Consider the following 25,826-nt stretch of genomic DNA (forward strand, 5'->3'; position numbering starts at 1 on the left):
AACATAACAAACTCTTACAAGTTTAATAACCTTTTTGACAGGTAGCATATGTTATAAAAACAATCAAAGTACTGACAGTTGCCATAATCTGGATAGTTTTGTTAAAATGTTTTCACAGTGTGCACCTGACACGTAGGCTAATAAGTCCAGCTGCTGTATACTGAACCTCAGTATTGTTTGTTGTAACTCCATACAGAAGCATGCACTTACATGCTCAGACATGTTGCCCCCAAAGACTATAATGTGAACAAACTTTTTAAATACATAAAGGTAACTTTGCCATGCAGATATTATATTGTTTCTATTTTCAAATGAATATTTTAACAAGGTGGCGAGGAGGAAAGGGTTAAAAGGTGGCTCTAGGAAGTATATAACATGGCACAGTGGAGTAGCACTGAAACGTGTCATGCATATGCGAATGGAAGAGGGCTTGCTTGAGCCCTTCAGTACAGTAAAAGAAAAAGCAGTGTCTCAGTTTTACAAATCTGTCTGTAACATCAAAAATCAATTCTTCTACAGCTTGTATGGAGCCTTTTCATGCCTTTCCATTGAAATGAATACAAACGGGGAGTAAGAATGTCATGTGTCTCATGACTTTGTTATCAAACCACCAGCCCATTTTTAGAGCACTTGAAGGATGAGAAGCAACCCTTTAATGCAATCTATAAGAAAATGCTCACCATTTATTGATGAGACCCTAAAGAGTGCATATATTTGTATATCTGCTGTATTCTCTGTTGTGTCTTGATAACTTGCGATATTCCCAATGTAAACTGAGTTATGTCTTTTGATAACTATTACAGCCCTACAATATATTGATCACACACCATAGATTTATTCTGTACTTAAAACATTAATGAGCGTATCAGTAATCCTTATGTTGTATCAGGCTCAGCAGCATTGACATAATTGTTCTGTGGAACAGCTTGGATGTTACAGAGGTCATGAACTTCATTTATAAGAAGGCAAATGTTCATTGATTCCAAACGGGAGCTTGAACTGTATGGAAGTATAGCTGCCTGATCCATTCTTACTTTGATTCAGTGGAATAGAAAGGAAATCATTATTGCCTGAGGCAGTTTTGTGGGGGAAACACGACATTTAAAAATGTTGTATCCTTTCAGTGCTTTGTCCTGAAAGAACACACTGTAACCTACTGCCATTACATTGGTTTTGATGTTGATGTGTAGTTGGCAACTACAAAACACAAAAAGCATGTGGAAAAAGTGTTTGGAATTCAGATTTAGAGGCAACCCAAAGAATGGAGGTATGACACAGGCCCGGTTTTTGGGATGGAACCGCATAACAGTCTCGCGTTTTGATTGGTCCATGTCTGTCACATGAATACGTCGTCACACGAGTGGAAAAGCGTGCAGGCATTTTTAACATTGTGATCAGATAGAGAGAGTGATCTGCTTTCCACAACCTTACCATTAAAATATAATGTGGTATTACACTGTACTGATATTACAAACTATGAGGAATTACTTTATATAAATTATCATGTTATGCACGAATGTAAGAATTGGCTTTCTGTGGTGGTGTACTTTTTTCTTTCAAGTAGCATATATCTATAATCGTTTTTGCGATATATTTTAATATAAAACATATATGCTATTGCAGTTTTGTTACAGGATACATTAGTTTATCTCTAATGTAATCACAGTTTTACATATAGACTGCCCCTGTTTTCATTTATGTCGCAAATTCTGGGCCGCTTTACTTTTCAGATAACATCCCAAATTCTGGGCCGCTTTGGTTTTTAGATAACGTCCCAAATTCTGGGCCGCTTTGGTTTTTTGATAACGTCCCAAATTCTGGGCCGCTTTGGTTTTTAGATAACGTCCCAAATTCTGGGCCGCTTTGATAACATCCCAATTTCTGGGCTGCTCTGGTTTTCAGATAACGTTCCGAATTCTGCATTTTCGAATTCAGGCCAGTTTTTGAGATATTCTGCTTAGCTGACAGCCGAGTTTCTAAGTCATGCATGCACAGTTTACCATAAACTGGACAGTTAATTCATTTAAGAGTACATGAATCAAAGTTAATGTATTTTTTACTCTCCTCAGAAAACATTTAGGAACATGGTATACCAAAAAAAAAAAAGGTCATCTCATTTTCTTATGTAATGTCCATCAATACATAGTGAGGCATAGGGGTTTATCAGAACTTCTGGGTTTAAGAGACCAGTGCCCTTCAACAACTTCAAATAAATCCTATTGTATTGTATTAGTCAGCATTTCCCTTATCTATTCCTGATCATTTACTGCTGGTTTAGGACAGAACAACAAACAGTAAGCTTAATTCTTAAAACTTTTAACTACAAGTATTTGGATGCACAGAATTAAAAAGACAAGTATTGGGTTAGGAGCACACCTATTTTTTTGCAACTTTGACGGCCTTTTGTAAAAGTTTGAAGGCCTTTTGATACCCAGCATACACTGCAATACCCAGCAAAGTTATACACTGATATTCTGATAGCACAGCAATTCAAATGAAGTTTGTAGTAGGTTGTGTTCCTCAAATACACAATAAAAAGTGATATTTATAGGGTATACAGTTATACAGCGATACAGTGGTTTCGGACATCTAAGAACAGGTACTGCGAGCATCTGGATTCATACTCAGAGGTACTCTGTAGCCCCCTGGGACATTCACAGCTTGTTTGACACCCTCTTGTAGTTGCCCGTTTCTGCATATAAAGCAAAATGCTGTTTGTCAATCTCTCTTTTTTCTTATAAATCAGTCTTTGAAAGAATCATTCCAAAAACACTTGAATCAGTTAGGCACTACCAGTCTGACACTACAGGCCTTTAAATTACAGTACCAATTTGCAAGTTGCTAAGTGGTTGCGTTCCTCAAATTTGCACTGCAAAGTGATATCTTAAAGAATATATAGTGCTTTTTTTTTCGCCTACCCTCGCTTTTGGTGCAAAACTGTGCTCTGATACACTCAGGCTGATACTGTGATCACAAAACACTTGGAATGGACTTAAATTGGTGCTTCTGTACTCTTTTTAGATGCACAACAATCTTATCTAAAGGAAATGGGTTCCTTCGAGTTCGTAAGACCCACGACCGCCATTAGCTGAGCCTTACCCCGATGGTGTTTTTATAATGGGATTTGCCATAGGGAAGGGGGTGGTCTCTTATCGTACCCGTATCTCCACGACCCCTGGGCCAACAAACTCAGAAGGACATTCTTTGCGTGCACAAGAGTCTTAGCTAAAGAAAGACATCAGCCACGGGTTCAAACGCCACCCCACCGCCAGATGGTGGGCGTTGCCCCAAAGGGGTTTTATAATGGGATTTCCCATAGACATTTTTCAGGGTGCTGTATCTCGGGTTCCGGGGGTCCCCAGACTTGTCGATCCCTCCAAGTGACGTGTCCCCAGCTAGAAAGGACACCAGTTTAGACTTTTTTGCCAACCTGGAGCTCAAAAGCTATTGGAAATGCAACCTTGACATGCCATCATGCTGAAAATGTGAAAATTTGTTGAAAATGTAGCATTTGAAAATGGGTGGCTCCCTGTGAAAGAGGGCCCCCAGACATGACCCTAGGAAGTTCAACCCGGTTTCTAGGCCCCGGGGTCATGGAGATATGACCCCGAAAAGGGTAGTTTTTGGACATTTTTGACAGGGTGTATCTCGGGTTCTGTGGGGGTTAGGAACTTTTTTTGCGTTGGGGCCCCATGGGGCCCCGCACAAGGAGTCACCATTTTCATGGTTCAAATGCCAGGACGGCTTGGCAAAGTGAATTTTTTCGTCATGACATGAGTTTTTGGGTGAACCACCACACCTTTTTAGGGGGTTTGGGGTGCTCCCCTGAGTCTATATCACTTTGAATGGTGGTTCTACGTGCTCGGGTTCGAGAGATATGCCTGAAAATGTGTTTTATAACACCCATAGACATGAATGGGGCTGAATACCCGACAATATATTTTGCAAAGATTTGCTACGGTGGGTGTATGTGTGCAGGGGTTGCATGGTGGTGTGTGCGTGCAGGGGTTGCATGGTGGTGTGTGCGTGCAGGGGTTGCATGGTGGTGTGTGCGTGCCAGGGTTGCATGGTGGTACACGTGTGTGGAGGGGAATTGGAGTTCAGGTTTTGCGCACAAGAGGGGCGGGGAAAAGACTGGGAAGGGTAGGGTAAAAGAAAAATTACTACAATCATTTATTTTCACTTTCGACTCCCAGTCTCCTTTCCCTCACTTTATGATTTTATTTTGTGATTATTTAATTATTGTCAAAATAAACGACCTTCATCTACTCACAGTTGCAGTCTCATTTCTGTCCAAAAAGAACCTGAAACACTACAATATATTGATGGACGTTACATAAGAAAATGTCCTTTTTTCGGAATACCATGTTCCTTCCCAAAAATGTGTTTTAATATTAGCCTTAATAAAGGAAAACGACTGCTTAAATTAATTTTCATGTATCTATTTCAGTGCAATGTAGTTTCTTCATGTAATAAGAAATACGTTTTTTAACATTTACATTTTTGTTTTTTTCATTAAAAAAAAAAAAAAAAGATTACTGGGTAGAGTAAAAAATACATGAACTCTGATTAATGTACTAAGGGTTACTCTCAAATGAATTCAGGATCCAGTTTATGGTAAACTGTGCATGCATGACTTAGAAACTTGGCTGTCAGCTGATTCCCCAAAACTGGGCTGAATTCGGAAATGCAAAGCAGCCCAGAATTTGGGATGTTATCTAAAAACCAAGGCGGCCCAGAATTTGGGACGTTATCAAAAAACCAAAGCGGCCCAGAATTTGTTTTATATTACAATATATCGCAAAAACGATTATAGATATATGCTACTTGAAAGAAAAAAGTACACCACCACAGAAAGCCAATTCTTACATTCGTGCATAACATGATAATTTATATAAAGTAATTCCTAATAGTTTGTAATATCAGTACAGTGTAATACCACATTATATTTTAATGGTAAGGTTGTGGAAAGCAGATCACTCTCTCTATCTGATCACAATGTTAAAAATGCCCGCACGCTTTTCCACTCGTGTGACGACATATTCATGTGACAGACATGGACCAATCAAAACGCGAGACTGTTATGCGGTTCCATCCCAAAAACCGGGCCTGTGTCATACCTCAAAGAATGAGAGGCAGGTAGCTGCCATTAGAATGGCAGGGTTCTACATCTAAACATGTTCAGTAGTTTCAGTCAATTAAGTTCAAGCAATGTGTGACAATTCAAGTTACATTTCAGCAGGAAATGCTGACAATTATTATTCATTCTCTCAATTATTAAAACCTTTTTAATTGAGCTGGTGACATTTCAGCTGTTGTTCTCATTTTCTTCTTAGAAGGCAACAATAGCTGCAATGGACCCATTTTTTTTATGAAGGTGATTTACACTGTTATTTAAAGATATACCTTCTAAATTAATTATTTTCAAATAATCATACATACATAAATTGACATTCTGTATTCGGTCTGCTACGATTTTTTGATAAATCAAGTATTTTTTAGCAAAGACAAGCAGTGGGTGTGCTCTTCTTTTCCTGCTTGTGTTAACTAGCATCTTATTTGCTGGTCCCATCCTACCAGTGAATCAGTTTTGAAAATGCTTTGTAAGTATGCCCCTTTGTATATTCGAAGTAAACAAAAAAAAGAGGCTTGTATTCCTGGCAAACAGCCTGTAAATAAATTGTGCACATTGAAGAAAAATGATTGTATATAGTGTACGCTTCTTTGGAGTTTCAAAATGAACTGTTATATAATGAATGTTTAATAATATTCAGCAACGTTTTTTTTTTTTTAAAAAACAGTGATGTTGATAGGGTCTTCATGTTGTGGTAAGTAAATCAATTTATTATTATTATTATTATTATTATTATTATTATTATTATTATTATTATTATTATTATTATTATTATTATGTTTTAGGCAGCGATTTCCGCATTGTATGTTTTACAGATAGTGAAGGTTAGGTGGTACAGTATTATGCAATGCGTGATGCTGCAGCTGTCACTAAGTAAAAAAAGGCGTTTTTCATAAACTCGTGTCTAGTTTATATAGATAACATTCCAAAGTACTGTAATCTGTTTGGAATAAATAAATATTTCAGTAACACTCCTGTGTATGTTTATTAACTTGTTTTAGGCTTGTTGCAAATGTGTTTTTTTTCCTTTCTCCTGACGTTACCAAGGCGTAAAACCCCTCGCATTCAATTGTTGTGGACACGCTTTTACTTATAACAGCAATGATATTAAACTAATCACATCAATTCAAGGGGAGAGGAATGGAGCGAAAATGTATGTAGGGGGTACAATCATCGATATTTATTTGAAAGATTATATTTTGTGTGCCCAATTAATTGGTATTTTGAGGCTTAACTGACAGCCCTATTCTGTTTTTTTTTCAAAGATTTTGGAATTCGGAAAGGTATTAAATGTTTTAGCGTCAAACACGTTTTTGGCATCCATAGCAATGCAATCCCAAATCAGTCTTTGATGATCCATTAGAGCAGTGGTGGGCAACTGAAATTAATGGAAGGCCTTAAACAGCTGTGAGGGCCACCAGACCAGTGCATCCAAATGCCAGAAACCACCAATTAAAATACATAGATAAATAAATAATCAGAATACATTCACTCCTAGCAACCCGACACGCAGCAGTCGTTCTCACAGTGAAGGTCTCCACACACCGGACACGATGCGATTTGTCCTGCGATAAAGTTTGTTATACAGCTAATAAAAATGTAGAATACATAATAGCTTTTCAGAATATTTCAGTAAAGGTTAACGAATATCCAGTTCCCTGGAATTTGGCTTTCAGATGTTCTCCCTCATTGCTGTGTCTTTATAATGTTTGTGTCCTTTATTGTACAGCTCCTGTTTTATATACTGCAAGAATTATCTTATCTCCCACCATGGTTTACTGAAGGGGTGTAAGGGAAGCTGTTACTCACTGGTCAGTTCCCTAGCTGCCGCGTGACAAAATCGCAAAAATAGACACCATTCCTATTTTCTTTGCATCGCTTCAGTGTTGCTCATCGCATCGCATATATATATATATATATATATATATATATATATATATATATATATATATATATATATATATATATATATATATATTTTGTCATGGTGCATTGTCGTACGACACTTTCGTTTGTCTCATCGTGTCCGGTGTGTAAAGGTCTTGAGACTTGACTTTTAAAGCATGTACAGTTTTAAAGATAACCAATGTTTTTTTCTAAAAATACAATATCTTCAAGTTTTAACCTTCTTCGTTTATTTAGCAGACGCCTTTATCCAAGGCGACTTACAGAGACTAGGGTGTGTGAACGATGCATCAGCTGCAGAGTTACTTACGTCTCATTCGAAAGACGGAGCGCACAAGGAGGTTATGTGACTTGCTCAGGGTCACACAACAAGTCAGTGGCTAAGGTGGGATTTGAATCGGGGACCTCCTGGTTACAAGCCCTTTTCTTTAACCACTTGACCACACTGCCTTCTTATAAAATCATTGCTTTTTTTTTTTGGTTTAATCAATTTTAATAACAATTAATACAAAATATAGTGAAATCTTATTTTTGTGATATCATTGTTTGAAATGCTTTGTAAAATAAGGGACTGGGTAAAGGAAACATATGGTCCAGGATTTTGTGGTAATGTGTGTGATTTATTTAAAAAGCATATTGCAGGAGCGGTGCTCTTGTAATTACTTTTTTATAATTTCTAGTTTCCGTTGTTCATAATACGCTCTGTGTGTTGACAAGCGTGGGTTTTAAAATCTAGAATTTTCTTTTTTTTTTTTTACAGTGGTTTGGTATAATAAGACTAGACTGTCTGACTCGCGTAGGTAAAAAGAGACTCCTCCCTCCCTCTGCTGCATAAATTATCCTGGGAGACTAGGGCAGAAACGTGAACGGGATAACAAAACAATGTAAGGATGCAGTATGCTGTATCAGGGAGTACTACCTTAATGCTTAAGGAGAATATTGCATTATTTAGCCCTCAATCTCAATTTAAAAATGGAAAGAAAATTCAATTGTCCATTTAAAAATATATACAAATCAGGAAATTAATTAAAATGTATTGCTTAATTTCAGTTGTTGACTGTTGGCCTATTTTTAATAACCTGTCTGTTGCATGTAAGCCAATTTAATTCATTTTCAGATTGCATTCAGATCCCCTAGTATTATAACTAGTAGGTAATATGCCAGCTGCAGGAGCAGAAGTTACTGTGACAAAAAGATATACACAATGAGCAATCTAAGGGTTTACAATTATACCCTTGGCAATAAATTCTGTTATTTTTCCATGCAATCCAAGTACTTGGCTTCACAGGGCATTGTGAAATTAGCCGAAACTCTGTGGAGAGGCTTATAAAACCTAGCAGCTTGAAGAGAATAGCACTACAGTTGCTAGATCCCATGTCTGATTGTGAGCATAAATTACAAGATTTCATTTCTCTCTTTCCTCTTAATAATCATTCTTGTTCTAATGTATTGGGAGCTTCAATGTCTGCACGCTTATCATGCATCAGGCACAGTTGTTTACTAAAGTCTTCAATTTTCTTTCTTTTTTTTAATAAACTAACAGAACTGTTACAATGTTTGAAAGTATCTAGTATACTTTTTTTTTTTTTTAATTACGTTCAAACTTGGGTCTTGTAAAACATTTTTTTTTCCCCCAATGTAATTTTTTAATTAAAAAAAATCAAACATTTCTAGAGGTTTCTTGTACTTATTAAGCTGCCTAAATGATGGTGGGTTTCTCAACAGTAACGGTAAATGTCTAATTAATAATTATAAGGTCTCTGGGCACTGGTTTAACAGAAATCCTTTGTAGTGTAAAAATGTAGTTAAATCATTAAAAGTTAATCACATATTTAATTTCTTGGGACAGGCTTTCAGAAAAAAATAATATAAATAAATAAACACAGTAATTATTTTTATATAATGCATACCCTGTGTAGAAAGTGCATGGCTGATGAGCCCTGCCTTACATCTCTTGTATAACACACAGCTTCTCCTAGAAATGTTATTTTGTTATATTATTGTAAATGAATAGTGGTTTGAATAAACATTGTGAAGGTAATAAATAACTTTTATAAGTAGATATATTTTTAATCCAATGTATAGAAACCTTTACAATCCATCTTTTAAGACAAAGTTCAGTACCTTTGATTAGATATGCTCCTCTTTGTGCTGCCAAACCGGAGTTGCCAATACAAAAGTGTTCTTCCTGCTACTTGAACCTAAAAAATAAGATGTACTTTGCGTTTGCTTTTATTATTATTTATTATTATTATTTATTTCTTAGCAGACGCCCTTATCCAGGGCGACTTACAGTCGTAAACTTTGCCATTCACATAGATTTCAATAATAAAGGCAGCACTTTCCTGTAGTAAAAGCTTGACAGCTCGATCAATCAGCTGTTTGCACCTCGTTGTTGAGCGATTACCCCTGTACTGTACCTTGGCTATTTAATCCCTGTATGCAGTGTCGGGTTTACAGTTTGCAGCACTGACTGCAACAGCAAACATGGCTGGAAAGAGAAAAGGAAAGAATTTCAGTCCTGCTTTGCTGTAATATGGCTGGCAGTGAAAACCCCAAGTTGTTTTGGAGGAGTTCACCACTTTTACTGTGCCAACAGAACCACCTGGTTGACTGGGGGATTTCTTTCTGAATGGCTACGCATGTGCGTGCTGCGCTTTTAACACTGAGGTGTGCTATGGAGCAGCATTCGAATATAGAGCCAAATTGGGATTTTTTTAGAAAAAAAAGTTTGCCGTCCATACTTGCAACAAAAGTCTGCCCACATGCATATCCCAGAGTTCTTCACTGGAAACAATTTGCAGTAATGTAGCCTACTTGTACTGTACATTTCTGCACTTGCATTACTTTCTTGCACTTACTTTTTAAGTTTTAAGTTTAAGTTTTTAAGTTTTAATACATTTTTTTACTAGTGTAATGTGTGTCTTAATAAAGATTTTTAACTGCATACACACGTGTGTGTTTTGTTTACTGTATTGGTGATTGGGGGAACATTTTGAATGTCAGGTTATTGTGTGAGAGTTTATACCTTCCATCGCTTACTGCGGGCGAATCACGTTAACAAAAACGCGCCATTCAGAATGGTGGTGACTGTATATTAAAATACTAAAATTGTTAAAAGTACCAGATGTTACAACTGTGAGCAAAATCATTGACCACCATGTGTTCAACCAGGATTGCGGTTTTAGTGAAACTAAAAATAAGGATTACTTAAATCCCACCTACGTCTAGTTAGGGGTGTCTCATGTAGATTCCTGCTGTGGGACCTCCTTTTTATTAGGAGCAGGGCTGAGCCATTTTTTTACACTAGTGTTCCGGAATCTTTCGATAAGATTCTGGGACAGTCTGTACCGGAACGGTGCGTTTACACTTGCTTGAAACAGCAGGGGGTACTTCTCAAAGGAGCAAACTCCGAGCATGCTTACTTTGAGGGTGAAAAAACAAGCTGACGCCCTGCTGTAGTGACGACATAAACGAGCGCCATCATTTGAAAATATCCCCCGTGCAAGCAGTGGACCTTGAAGACTGTAGAAAGAAATTTGGAAAGGTTAACGATAATTAATCTTATTTTACTGGTTATGGGATGTGTGTCAATGAATATTTAATAGCATTACTTACTGATTAACTATCTTAAAAACGTATGGCAGAAATTGCTTTGTTGAATACTGTACACACATAGGTAAGATGCTACATGCTGTTGTTGTTGTTATTAAATCATTACATTAATCACTATTCAGTGCATTTTACTTTTGATGAATACCATTCTCTAATCACAACTATGTTAAGCATACAGTATATTGAAAAAGTAAATAAACAACTTTAAATAATTTCACTAAATTCATTGCTTTTTATCCAAATTATCAGAGAGATGTTTTATTACGTAGTGCAAAAGATTTCTCCATTTGTTAAGTGACAAAACATACAAATGCGCTGTTGCATCCCTGTAGATATCCGATTGGGAATCGCATTGTGGCGTCTACTGCTCTATTGGACATTTACTTGGTGTTTCTAATTCTTTGGTGTTCTTTGCTGTCCAAGATGTGTGCAATGCCATAGTGAAAGTGTTTTAAAATACTGTACCATTGCAATACCAAGAGACAGTGCTTTGCAAACCATAATAGATGGTTTTGATCTAAAATATGGAATACCTTAAACAGCAGGTGCTATAGATAGAACCCATGTTCCTATTCTGGCACCCAGTGAAAACGCAAGTGATTATTTCAATCGCAAAGGATGGTATTCCATAGTAATGAAGTCTATGGTTGATCACCAATACTGTTTTTGGGATGTAAATATTGGTTGGCCAGGCAAAGTGCGTGATGCCAGGATTCTTGGCAACAGTAAATTGTACAAACTTGGCAGTCGGGACACTTTTCCCCCAACAGTACTTACAAGATTGGTGATGTCACTAAACCAATTCACCTGATTGGAGATCCTGCCTACCCGCTGATGCCTTGGTTAATGAAACCTTTTGTGGATACCGGTCACCTTACAAAAGAGCAATTTAACTACAACTACTGTTTATCTAGTGATCGTATTGTGGAGAATGCTTTTGGTAGACTGAAAGTGAGATGGCGGTGTCTTTTAAAAAGGAATGATACCAAAACTGATTTCATGCCAACTGTGATTTTGACCTGCTGCATTTTGCACAATTTATGTGAACGACACAGTGATACATTCAGTAGCACCTGGATTGCGTAAGCTGCTAATGCAGACCTACCACAGCCTGTGTCTGTTAGTTCTGGAGAAGAGGAGGACAGAAACACATTTGTCAGACCCTTCTGAAATACCTGATGTCACATGGACAATAACTGACTCCCTCTGTGTCTGTGCACGCAGTTTGTATTGCACTAGTAACATACCCTCCAGTACCGTTATCTTAATGCAAGTATGGATAGTCCCTTTTATGAATAAACTGTACTAATTTCTTTAAGTGTATTGTTGTAATGTCTCATCCTATGTTTAAGTACAGTTTGGTGTGCATAATTTGTTACATTTAATAAAAGCAAAGTACCAACAAATTGTTCTTGGTGTCTAATTTCATCACAGAAACTATGTTTGTTTTGAGGAATTTATTGAGGCACAGCAACAAGCTGCACAACATTTTTCAATAAACAGAACAAAAAAAGCGCATATTGAGCATGTTTAACAAATAGAAACTATTTTATAAGAAAAAGTGCAATGTGTACTAAAGTGCAAATTGTCTATTGGGGTTGCCATTGTGAAGGACTTCTCTCCAGGTTGTGAGTTGAACACCAATGGTGAAAAACTGCCAGCGTTGTAAATTGTCTCTGAGTTGTGGAGGACAGGGGTGGGCACCTCGGGGACTGTGGATTATCTTGCAGATTATAAGAGCCTACAATTGACATTTCATGTTCCATCCGGCTTGCCTCCATCCTTGCCTGGTGTTCCCTTCTTTCTTTTTCATTTATTGTCGGAATCCTTCAGGTAATTTAAGAGGTTTGTTGTAAGATGGTCGACTGAAGTTTCTAAACAGGACTGCTTTCGACCTCTCTGTTATCCGGTGCTGTGTCTTGGTGGCTGCATTATTTCAGTTTCAGCTAATAAAAGAAAAAAAAAAAGAAGAAAAAAAGCCATCAAATTTACAAAGCACTTCTGTGCACCATATACTGAAAGTTTAATTAGTGTAAAGAAAGTGTTTTTTGTGCCTAGCTTATAAATTATTTAATCCCTCAAAAACTACAGTTTCCCTCAAAAACTACCATTTATTTTTTACAAAAATTACAGTAAAAATAAATGGTGCTTAAGCAGCCTGCTGGTCAAAGCTTTTAGTAAGATTGCACAATGAATTAAATAAATAAAACCCCACTCCAAAAAGAATAAAGAATACCACAAAAGTGTACTACTAAAAGTAATAGAAACAGTAGTTAATTGAATCCTTATTTGTCTTGTACTTGCTCTTATTAGGTCTGAAGTTATTGTTTGTTGTACTGGCTCTTATTGTACTTTAATTCTTTAAAATACTGCATGTATATGTTCAACTGTAAGTCGCCCTGGATAAGGGTGTCTACTAACAAATAAATTGTTAATAATAATAATAATAATAATAATAATAATAATAATAATAATAATAATTGACTCAAAGTATGTAACAAGTACCTGAATGATAAATTAACAATTTCTCTCAACAAGTTATCACTTATATGTAAAAAAAAAAAAAAAAAAAATCAGTCGAAAAAACGCATCGGTCAGGTAAGTGCATACGTTAAAAAAAACAGAAAAAATACAGCAAACATGGAAAACAAATCTCTCTCTAGATATATATACATACCGAATGACGGCGAAGATGATGTCGTAACCATTTCTCCTTCACTTGGTTCACTAGGCTCTGTCTCTTACAAAAAGGGCCATTTCTTTTTGTTTTACTGTTTGTTTTTTATTCAAAAATGTCACTACAGTGCAATTTTCTTCCAGTCCAGCACTCTTCATGCTAGTGCAGTATAATTAGAAACCACTGATCAATCCCTACTTATTCATTTCACCAGATCAAGGGCCAGAGAAGTGTTCACAATATTTGCATTACTGTGCCCTGGGGGGGGGGCACTGGTTTATCCTTCTGAGTAAATGGATTTTCAAATTAGCAGTAGCTTCTTGGATTTCTTTTTCTTTTTTTCTTTTTTATAAAGTGTGGCAGCATAACTACAAATGCAGAACACCACTGCTGAATGTAAAAAAGAATGATAACAAGCCTCACCCCCTTCTGAAAACGAGGAGAGATGGACACAAAATAATTGCTTTAATTATTAACAACGAAATTCAACCTCATTTTCATGCTGTGTTGTCTACAATAGCATGTACAATGCATTTGTATGCCTGCTTGGCTCTCTGGATTTACCATTGAACAGTGTGTATTAATATGACTAGCTCCTTTCAAGGCACTCTCATTTCTTCATGGTGTCTCATTAAACAGATTATCATAAGTCACTTAAGTGTGTAAAGTATTACATTGTGTTAAATGTTTTGACATCTCTAATGTTGTTAAACTTGGTCTACGGAAATGTGTTAAATCCATTAAAACCTTTATCACAGATATAAACCAAAGCATGCTGTGAATCCCACTTATTTTGAATGAAATACATCAATCTGATAAGCAGGTGTAATTCCAGTGTGGTGTTTGGGTCAAAGCATGGACAGGAGGAGCGTGGACCTTTTCCAAATCCCTCCGAGTGGCTACAAGAGGCCTTATTCCAACTCATTACATTATCTATATTTAAGTAACATTATTAAGGTGGTGTTTTAAACTGGGAGATACACTGTTGTGATTAGTACCAGGTGAGTGTGGTCAAATTTAATAGAGGTTGATTTGCAATTTGATTGGTTTCCACACAGCTTTTGTAGTTGTGTACTCCAATTGAAGTGCATTGAAACTATTGTATTGCTTAAGTATTGTCTTAGCGCATTTAGCAGCTGTTAACCAGTTCCCTTGCAAAGTGAGGGTGCGAGGAGAGGCTGTTGGAGAAAATCTGAACCTAGCAGCGCTCTGGAAGACGGCAACTACTAGACAGATTTGTACCCTCTAGGTGATTTCAATATCCATCTCTCCAACCCCACCCACTGCAGGATTCCTTCTTCTCCTTCACTCCTTCAACTTCTCTCTCTCTCCATCTCCCCTACTCACAAAGCTGGCCATCAACTGGACCTCACCTTCTCCGGGGCCTGCTGCCCCTACACCCTCTCTGTGACTCCTCTGGATCTCAATTTCATCTCTTTTTCTCTGTCTCTCCCCTCTCTTCCTACTCCACCTACCCCCACTGTCACCTCCCGTCGAAATCTCTGGCACTGCTCTGGCCTGGTTTTCCTCCAACCTCTCCGACTGCACCTACCAGGTAACCTGGCGCAGCTCAACCTCCACACCTCACCCTCTTTCAACAGGAGTCCCCCAAGGATCAGTCTTGGGTCCTCTCCTGTTCTCTCTCTACACCTGCTCGCTGGACTCCCTTGCACTTAACTGCACCCTATTTTACTGTATTTTAATCCTGCACTTAATCCAATCTGTAGTATTTTGTATTACACTTATATCTAACCCTAATGTAACTATCAACACTGGTATCTGTTCTTGAACTGCCCCGATATCAAATTGTACTGTGTTTTTTATTTGCTCTTATTAGGACTGATTGTACTGTAATTCTTGATAAAAGGCTCTTGAAGGGGTGGGGACAATATCATCCTCTGGGAGAAATGACCTATTAAATATCTAAAAGCATGGCTTGCCAACAGAGATTTCTTTAACCAAAATGACAATACATGCCCAATAATGATCAATTTCCATACCATGTATCATTTTAGTAATGTAAACCTTTGGTTGCACTAGCCAAATAAATAACGATTTTTGCAAAGAAAATTCACAGAATTCAATTTAGAATGCAATGGCTTTTGTTTTTGCTGTAATGTAAAGTAGGTGTCAATAAAAATGTGTGTTTTCCCTGTTACAAATAAAATGAGCCCCACTGTGTCTCTCCTAAGCCTGCATACAACTGAATTAGCTTTCTTGTGTATTAACTCTATAAGGCTGGTGTTCTAATCAGCGGCTGGAAAAACGCTTTAGGGCGACAATCATTATCTATATGGATAACATCACTTGCCTCCCAGTATTATTATATTAGTTTCACGTAGTTTATGTATGAAGCTGTTAGATATTTTATATTGTGATGCTGCTGTAGGGTGAATAGATTTAGCTGAAAGATGCACGACAAAGAACAATAAGGTTTGAGACCCGCTAAAGGTTTAGGCTTCAATTGCACATTTTTGTTAAAATTCAATGTATTTGATCTTTTGTTTATTTTTCTGATTTTAATGTGTTTTTTTTTTTTTTTCAATCCCTTGGTAAATGACAATTTAATTTATTTTTTTATTTATTTTATTTTTAAATTGACATTTGCATCTGATTTTGAATAATTATTTTTTACAACTTTCTTAAATCAATAAACTGAGCATGTATCTGTTCTAAATTTTCTTCATTTATAATCTGTTCTAAGTTTACTTCATTCATGCAGTTTTGAGATATTATTGCAAATGGGTTATTTGTATAAAGATTGGATTGTTGAAATACAGCTTGTGACTTCAATTCTTTCCTTTTTTTTAAATTCACATTTGTCTCTTAAAACATACAAAAAGAAGCATTTTGATCTGTCAAGTCTTTTCCGGCGACTGTTTAAAAAATAAATAAATAAATAAATGCCTGCAGCAAACACGAGCGAACTTACATGGAACTTGAAAGTTTCTGTACAAAGCTTACACTATGGACTAACTGGAAATTCAGGAGTGTTATTCTAAATGTACTGTACCAGTGATTGTAAAAATGAAATTCCAGCTTTGAAGGTGTCTTAAAACTGATTAATAATAGTACATTGTCCGAGTGCAGTGCACAGTACTGGTGGCAGCTGAAGGTTTCTGTAATAAAAGAGATTTCAAACATGGTTGGATGTTATTTTTCTCCAGAGAAAGAGCAGGGGGGGGGGGGGTTGCTTGTGTTAATTGTGACTATGTCAATATTTGCAGCTTTTTCTGCATACCGGACTCTTCTCTCTGAGGTTGAGACATTGATAAGAGGATTGCCATGACAACAGCATGATGAACATAAAAGTGACTTTTGTTTTCATAAGTTCATAATGTCAATTTTGATTAATCATATGCAAAGAAAACACAATGTGTCATTTGCATGATGATAAGATATGTTAGCTATGTCGCTGTTCTTTGTAAAAGTATAGCTGAATAATTTCCCTGATCACTGAAATGCTTCAGAGACAAACGGCTGTACCTTTTGTTTACGGCAGAGCTGTGAGAAGCTGGAGAACAATTTCGATGACATCAAACACACGACTCTGAGCGAGCGTGGAGCACTTCGAGAAGCAATGAGGTAAGACAGGGTCACCATGGCAACAGTCACAGATGTGGTAAAGAAAAAAGTCATTCTTCATTATTGGGGGAACAAATGAGTTTATTGCCACCATTCAGCTCTCCTCTCAGAGGTATTAATTTGTCAGTAGAGAGGCTTCCCTTGGGGCTTTACTTTGGTTCTGAATCTTTGGCAATGTTAAGCCTCGCTGCACAGTAAAAAATGTAAATGTTTAATTTGTTGCTTAAAATGCTTGTGTGGATCCTTGGAAGGTATTAGAATATTTAGATATAGCCCATGTTTGGATCAACATGCTAGTATTTGTAGTTATTGTGTTTATTCATTTATAACGATGTTGAACCTCTACTTTTACTGTTTAGTGTTAAAAGGCAATGGAACTATTGTTTGGACATAAAATACATACGTATTCTCTTGCTGAATGACAATTGTATTTATTTATTTATTTATGTATTTATTTATACAGAAAATTAACCGATTGAGACACAGGCGTCATTTACAAGGGGGTCCTGTTAGACAATAAAACAATTACAAATACAAACAAAACAAAAAAAAATACATGTGTGGTTCAATCTTAGTCAGCAGCCTATAAAAAAGAAAAAAAACATAAATGGGACACATATATATGTTAATGTGGACTACAGGAAAAACAATGGCAAGAGGCTCTAAGCAATTTGCAAATACGATCATTATAGCCAGAACAGGAGAGATTGTCAAATTCCATCTTTGTACTATAAGTAAGAATTCCATGTTTTTTGGAGCTGCCGGGCTTGAAATTTGCTGGGGATATTTCCTTGTTATGCACAGCCAATGGGGGGGAGGGGAGGTGGGGGGGGGGGGGGGGGTCCAACATTTTAGGGGGGAATGGCAAAAAAAGGCACTTTTGCATATAAAAAACTATATATATTTTACTGCATCATCATTCATAATGGTGTTGCTTTAAAATAAACTGCTTTCAGGAGACCTTACAGATGTTCATCACTGTGAGACAAAGCACTCTCCATTGCTTTTGCCATTGCCTGACGTGAAGTTTCTACTTTGTGTTTCTTTTTCAAAGCTGTGTTGTGTGTACTGCCACTAGAATGTCTCAATAATGTAGATGTTTTGTAACAAAGGCTAGTAAACTTTACAGTTATTATTATGTATTTATTTATTTGCAGATGCCCTTATCCAGGGCAACTTACAATTATTACAAGATATCACATTATTTTTACATATAATTATCCATTTATACAGTTGGGTTTTTACTGGAGCAATCTAGGTAAAGTACCTTGCTCAAGGGTACAGTAGCAGTGTCCAACACCTGGGATTGAACCCACGACCCTCCGGTCCAGAGCCCTACCCACTACTCCACACTGCTGCCCTAGAGTTGCATAGAGACTGCAGACTGAACAGCTCATTTAATTGTTATTAAACTGCAGTGATGGGTAAATCTTCAGCCAGTTTGACTGAAATTGATCATTTTTTGCCTTTCCCTTGCAACTTGGAAAATGTGTGATTCCCACGATCCTGCGCTGAAATTCAAGCCCTAGAGCTGATAGGTGAAAGATAGTTCTCCCAAACGTGTGCGAACCGTTGGCACTGCCAAACTAATAGAATCCTGAGAGCATAAACTATAGCCAGTGCTAATCCTTTCCACCAGAACATTCAGATAGGAGGTACCAACCCTTTAAGAACTCTTAACAAAACAGTACCAATGAAAAAGCCTATGTTTTGTTCATGAGAGCCAGCCTAGTCTTATATACATATGACAATGGTATGTCAAAGAGGGACAATCTAGAACAAATCTGCAGTATGAATTATACATTACATCCAATTTGTGTAAAGATTTGCAATTGTATTTTGCAAACGATTTTAAGCATTTGAATGACCCATTTATGACTTTTGTGTGCCAAAAAAACAAACTCTTGCTAATAGGAATGGAAAGCTTGACTCTGATCTTAAGAAATTCTTTGTTTCAATTTGCATTCCCCCTCCCCGCTTCAGAATTTTAAATCAATAAATTAAGCAAAATCAATGTACTTCATGCATGCGATTTTAAGATGTTATTGCAAATTAGTTATTTAAATTGATAAAATATAGCTTGCAGCTTAAGTTCTTTAAAATTTGATTGTGATACCTCATGCAACCTTTGCCCGCAAGTTCATTCACATTTAAAGTCACATGAATATGGTTTTCTACCACTTATTAATATCCGTTGGTTGGTACACAATGAGACACTGTATTAGTGCAAAAATCAGTGTATTTTGAAGGTTAAAGTCCAGCTTTGCTGAATATTTTCTTCTGCTTTCCAGCACAGGACTGAGCTGAAGCATTCTGCTCCAGTATATATTGGAATGTGTTCCTGAACAACCACAGATTTGATCTGCAGGCTGCTACCTGTTATAATAACACTGGCTTGATTGTTTCCCAGAAGGAAAATTCTGACCAATCATACAGACTGTAATCCACCTGTCTCCATAAAATGCTGATATGCTTGATCTACTGGTAGAGTGTTTTGATATGTCAGTTAATTACAGTAGGACTGAAGGTCTAGGAGCAGTTGTATAAGTAAGGACTTAGAATAGTGACTCTTTGTGTCTTTACCCATCCTCTAGCTTTCCTCTAGTGGTCAATAGTATTGAATGATTCTACCTTATAAGATGATATGATCTACAGATGATAAATACATTTCAAATAAATTCATTACGTGGAGGGCAGGCATAGAAACATAGTTCTGTATATTAGTAAGATGGGGATAACATGTAGTTGTAGTTTTGCTTTGCAGTGTTTGTACTAATACAGTGCTTCTCAATCTGTGGTCTGTGGACCACTGGTGGTCTGCCGGCTCCTTTCAGGTGGTCCATGGAAAGGTTGCATAATTAGGGAAAGGAGGCAGCAGCATAATTTATAGATCCCATTGCAAACCCAAAATGACCTTAAAAACTCAACTACAGATGCAGGAAGAAAATGCATACATGGAGAATATCTCCAAGTTAAATAAAATGTTTAAACTCTCCGTCATATATAGTTTTGGAGTGTCTAAAATGTATTTGTTACTAGAGAGTTTTTGTATATTGCGCTCACGTGCACTCAACACAGCAGCTTGTAAAGTAACACACGACAAGGTGTGTGTTGTGTTTCATTAACATACGGCTGTATGGTAATGCAACACAACACACAAGCCCTGGAGTGTTATCCCGCTAATAAAACGGATACAATAATTTTTTCCATTTATTGTAATTAATTCAAGTGAATGAAGCCTCCGTGCTGGTCTCAATCGCTCCGTAAACAGAGCTGACATAACCCACAATGTTAGCCTTGTTAGTGGCCAAGCCCACGCATTACTACCACTGACATGGAGAAGCTAATACAATAATACATTATTGGCATTATTGGCTTGGTCACTAACAGGCTGTCACTGCGGTTTATGTCAGCACTGTTTATGGAGCGATTCAGACCAGCACGGAGGCTAACAACATAACGAAATTCTTGATGAGCCGAATTATGAACTGAAGCATAGCATTATCGTAGCAGACCGTTTAGCAAACTGTTTGAACTGTTTTCCTTTTTCTAAATAAAGATTATTTATAATCGTTATAAATATATAAATTGTTATAAACTGTTAGGACTGTATGTGGCAACTTCAGAAACATTCACAGGTCTAGAACAAGTGAATGGGTTTTAATTATCATTGGATTTTGAATTTTACATTCGCATTTCATACCTAGCATTTGTTAAGTAATAGATATTGCTCTGCAGTTGCCTATGTGGTTTTCTACTGGAATGTATGTTGCTAATAATATTACACTGAAGTTAAAAGCCCCAAACAGATAACCTTTACAGCTGTATTAAATGCTAATGGTTGTGATGGTAGTGGTAGAGGAGGTGGTGGTACAGTACCGACTGAACAGGAGTATAATGTACAATATACTGTACCACTATTGCTTACTTCATCAGTGGGGAAACCATTAAGGAAGAAAACAGTTATTTATATTCAAAGTACAGTAAATGCATTTGAATTTCAGTTACTGTATACAACTAGTAATATTTCGACGCTACCAACAATCACCATTCACAAGCTGTAATATTAAATCATTACAAAAAATGACTAACTTTAAAAGTCTGCAGTATTTAGCCTCTTCTCTTTTACAGTGTTTTTACATAGGCAATGTGAATCATAATTAATCATTATGTTGATTTCCATCATGTCCAAACAAAGTTGCTGTCTATTCTATTTTTTACCTCCGTTGCCTACATTCAACATTATCATCACGTAAAATCAACCCCCTCCCACACGCTAACAAAAATCAACCAACCAAAAAAAACAAAACACCCTTGTCTTTACATTTCATCTGTAAAATTGTTTTTTCAGTGAATTTTTCTTAACCACCTATATTCATATTTTAAATGTTTCCAGCAATAATCACAGAATAAAAAAACACAAACCATGTTCCATGCTGAGCAATATGTGCTGTTGCACAGTAATTATTGTAATCTATAGACAGCAAAGACTTGAAAAGCGAGGGCACGTACAGGCACCTATAAAGCGAGGTGTTCAAATTCAATAGAAATCAATAGACCGAGTCAAATTTGCTTTTAACACATCACTCAGGTTTAAAATCTATATATATATTTTTTTGTCCTAAGCTGTTGAGTTCTTTTCAAGATAGCTGCGTGTTAAGTTATGTGATAAAATTAAACAAAAATGAATGGACTGAGTTCAAACAAATCTTATCATCTTACGGTTTATATCAGGCTGAAAGAAATGTAAAGCCTGGGTTCTGATCTTTAAAAGCCATGTATAAATGAGTCTGAAATGCTGTGTGTGAGGATGATTCATGAGGACAATTAACACTGTTTGAGAAGTGTTTAACTATTTTTATATTTTATTTTATTTTAATTCATGGTGAGTTTGGCATTTCAGAAGGAATGTATCAGCATGCCATTTTGTGTTGGTTTTGGAATGTTGAGCTCATCTGTACAATATGGGGGGGGGGGGGGGGGGGGGGTTCAGACCCCGTTGAACACTAATCTGGGACTGTCTTTCTTGCCTAAAATAACATTAGGTAATGTAGTTCAAGATTAGTGCTAATCCTTGTCTGTGAAAATGAAGTTTTGGTTACCTTGCCCCAAGACCAGTCGAGTTAATCCCTGGAAGCTTTTCTTCGATTGAGAACTTTGGCCTGCCTGATCACTGGATGAGGCTATGTAGATGTATTGTATTAATATAGTAATATAGATATAAATACATACATACATAGGGCATGTATGTATTTTAATTAGCCACTGCAGTGCTGTCCGGGTTGGTGCTGGCCTTTAGTGACAGCTCCGGGAACGTGTTCGCTGTCTAATAATGACAAACGAGTACAATTAGAATGACAAATAAACAAACACGAAACACTCACAGTTACTCTACAGTCCTGTGGCTCCCCCCTTTCTAGATGGCCGACTTCCACCTTTCCCTGGAATAAATTTCCAAACCATCCAGTCCGGAGCACACTGTTCCCTTTACACAGCGCCTTCACAGGTCAGGAGGGAGATTTATTACTAAGATTCATTCTTTCTCTGTCAGAGTCTTACAGTATTTACATCCTTTTTGCCGCTCTGCTGTTTTAGAATTGGGAGTTTTCTATTCTTCCAAAGTTGCCCAAGGCACAAGGCACAAGTTGTGAACTAGATGAAAGACTACAGTATGACATCAGTTGTAATATAACGTTGGGGACTAGAAACCAAAATAAAACTAAACTACATGTTATAACCTGTGCCAAAATGGTGTTCTTAGTATAGAAGTATGGAGGTTTTCTGCTTGTTATTCAATGTCATCAAGTGAAAACCCCTTTGCATTATAATGCCATTTATCATTCACAAACGTCTTTGGAAAATGAATGGTATGGAAATACATGTTTAATCAATTATTAACAAGAAATGCTGACCGGCGCTTTCCAAGGGCAAAGTGGGGCAAGCTTCAGTGCAGTCAGACAGCGCCGGCCTCAATGGAAAGGTCATCAATCTGGTCCTGTTAGAAGCTGCGGTGCACTAATGAATGCCGCTGCATGCCCTATGTGCCACAAACAGGTGTTGCATATTCACGCTTCCTCATCGCCATCAATTGAGATGACCACGTAAATGATAGAAAAATGCCTACAGCATTGGCTAGCCGTGATTGATGGCTGCCATTGCTCAAATGAAAGCTTGTGAATCACAAATGCGTCTACAAGCAGTTGTCTTTTTTCAGTTGTATTTTTTCAGTTGTAAACTGCTACTTCTACCACTGCTCAGAGTATTTCTTCAAGATGAATGATAGAAATGCAGCCGTTTAAAGGACTCTGTGCCACGTTGAATAGCAATATGCCTTTCTATTGAATTTAAAACCAAAGACCTTGACAAGTCTTTGAGTGACCTTTTTTCTCAGCTGCAGAAAATTCCTTATCTCTGTTTGCTATGGTGTCCCTTAATGCTTGAGCATGAAAGGTACATTTTAGTTTTCTTAAGTCTTAATTCTGAAGACTTGAAAGGGAGCATACTGAAACAGAAGGTTCGCCCAAAGAAGCATTGAAGTAGAAAGAAGGTAATCTTTTGTGTAATCGGTTTGATAACGCAGTAGTTTGACTGCTAGCTGGATGTGACCAGACATGTAAAATGTATGCAAGTATAGTAATTTCTGACAACATTTTATGAAAATATACTGAACATTTTTGTTAAAACTGTGTGTACAGTATTTCCTGTAAAAAGTATAGTTGCGCTATTCACAAATATACATTACCCAAAATATACAGATACTGGTACATGTGCATATATGCAGACTGTGGGTGACTCAATAAGCAAGCTCACCTCACAAATACAGTACCCCCCCCAAAGAAAATTATAAGAATATTGAATGATTTATTTCCCATTTCTTGCCACTCACAAGAAAACAGATACGACTTCCACAAAATAGCCGTTGAAGCTATATTAGGGTTACTCCTAACATACCTAATCAGGCAAGGTGTTTCTAAATCCCTATTCACGATACATGTACCTAAATGGTGTGCTATCAACATGTGTTGATAATGTGATTGATGATGCACTATTTAGGTAGTGTGAACAGTGTAAACTGCTAGCAATAGGAGACTGGCACTGAATGTTTAGATGTATTTATTGGTTGGGGTAGTTGGAAAATGGTACTGAGATTTTTTTTTTTTTTTCCTGAACTATGGCTCTTGGAACACTTTAAAAGTACATGTTTAATTATGTCCTTACATGCACTGTTTAAACTCAGATCAACGGTCACTTTTCCAAAGTTAATTGGCTGTAAAATAAGTTTAATATGCAAAGATTATATAAAAATATGCTTTACATACCAATAAATATCTCTCATAAATGTTTAATGCTTAATGCAACAGCTTGATGCTTTAATGCTTTAGCAGTCAAAGTTATACGTAAGTGGTTCAACACTGTTTACTGTATGTTAAGTAAAGGATTAGCATTTTGGATTTCTTAATAGGTTCCAGTGACATGTTTATGAGCCAGGGAATCTTACGCAAGGTAAGCATTTACTGTATAATGGAAAAAAAAGATGAGAACTGGTATTTATTTTAAATGCAGTAACTGTGTATCTCTAGTTGAAAAACCACTATAATTTAGCAAAATGCTGTCAGATGTTCTGATTACATTACAATTTGTCAAAATTAGTAAGGAACAACTTGGATTAGGAGGAACTGTGAAGAAAAAAAAGAAAAAAGGTGCTGTCCGCTTAATATCAACTCTAGGAACAGATGTGTGTTTGTGTATAAATCCACTGTAGCTGCTTCCCTTGTGTTTTAAAAAGATGACAAAGATTTTTGTTTTGAAAACATAATGCAACTAAAGTCTGTGCATGTGTCTTGATTACTATTTAATGTCTTGTATTGTAATTCATGTTTATATTTCTTCTTGTAACTTTTGAATTCCTAATCTCCTTGGCGTTGTTTGCAAATCTTTATTCAACACAATCACTTTGAGTCAGTGTGCAAGTTTACAAAACAATATTGCAATTGCATAAACAGCCTTTCTCAATTATTAAATGCAACTGCATACATTCTTTCGAGGTTTAACATTGTTGTCTTTATTAAATTGATAAGTTAGTTACAATGACAGATGGTATTAAAGGGGTAAAGGAAGTTGACAATATGCATTGCTTTTTAATGTTGTTTAATATGTAATGCACTGCAGAAGTTTTAAATGATATATTCACTAAATTAAATATTTATTTTTTCTGTGCTTGAAATTTTCAACATCACCAAGAGGTCTTTTACTAGTAAACATTTTTTTTTTCTTTTTTTTTTTTTTTTAGATTTAGAATATTTTCCCAATATCAAATTAAGGATCTAATGTTTTAAAACAAAAATGTAATTGGTGACAGCACCCTGTGCTTTTATTATGACTCACCAGGGTAAGTCAAGATAAAGACATTAATCAGAATGCAAAGCTTACAACAGTGGCATGGCCAGAAAGAAAGGTGTACAGGTTTTCTCGTTACCATTGCAATTGAAAGGTTGATTAAGGGGTTACTGGTGAGGTGCTGTGGCTGCACACAATCCCTCTGGTGGCCACATTGGCGAAACACTGTTCTAAACAGCAGAAAAATGTGCTTTCTTACTGTTGTATTTAGTGATTTTCATAATAAAACAGCAGTGGGAGTATTGTTGAATTAAATGGCATCTAGTGTTTTTGGTTTTCAAAGTTCCTGGAGACTGTAAAGCACAGGTTAGGTTTTCACTCGAAACTGATTCTAAGCAGAATTAATACTCTAGGCAGCTTCTACTTTTCCGTGTCTGTGAATACTTCTTTGAATTGATAAAGTATGATAGACAGTAAACAAATGTGTTACTTTTTACTGCCTGTCATGCTTTTGATTTATTGTTGCTCGCGTGGCACATAAAAAGCCTCTTTTGACTTTGTTTATGGGAGAAA

At 36.6% G+C, this 25,826-nt stretch overlaps 1 pseudogene; it reads left to right on the top strand.

Moving 5' to 3' along the window:
- The first annotated feature begins 1,261 nt into the window (after positions 1–1,261).
- LOC117417218 (dihydropyrimidine dehydrogenase [NADP(+)]-like) overlaps positions 1,262–25,826 on the top strand; it is a 174,871-nt pseudogene continuing 150,306 nt past the window's right edge.

This window comes from Acipenser ruthenus, chromosome 12, assembly GCF_902713425.1.
Source record: "Acipenser ruthenus chromosome 12, fAciRut3.2 maternal haplotype, whole genome shotgun sequence".
Taxonomy (NCBI): Eukaryota; Metazoa; Chordata; class Actinopteri; order Acipenseriformes; family Acipenseridae; genus Acipenser; species Acipenser ruthenus.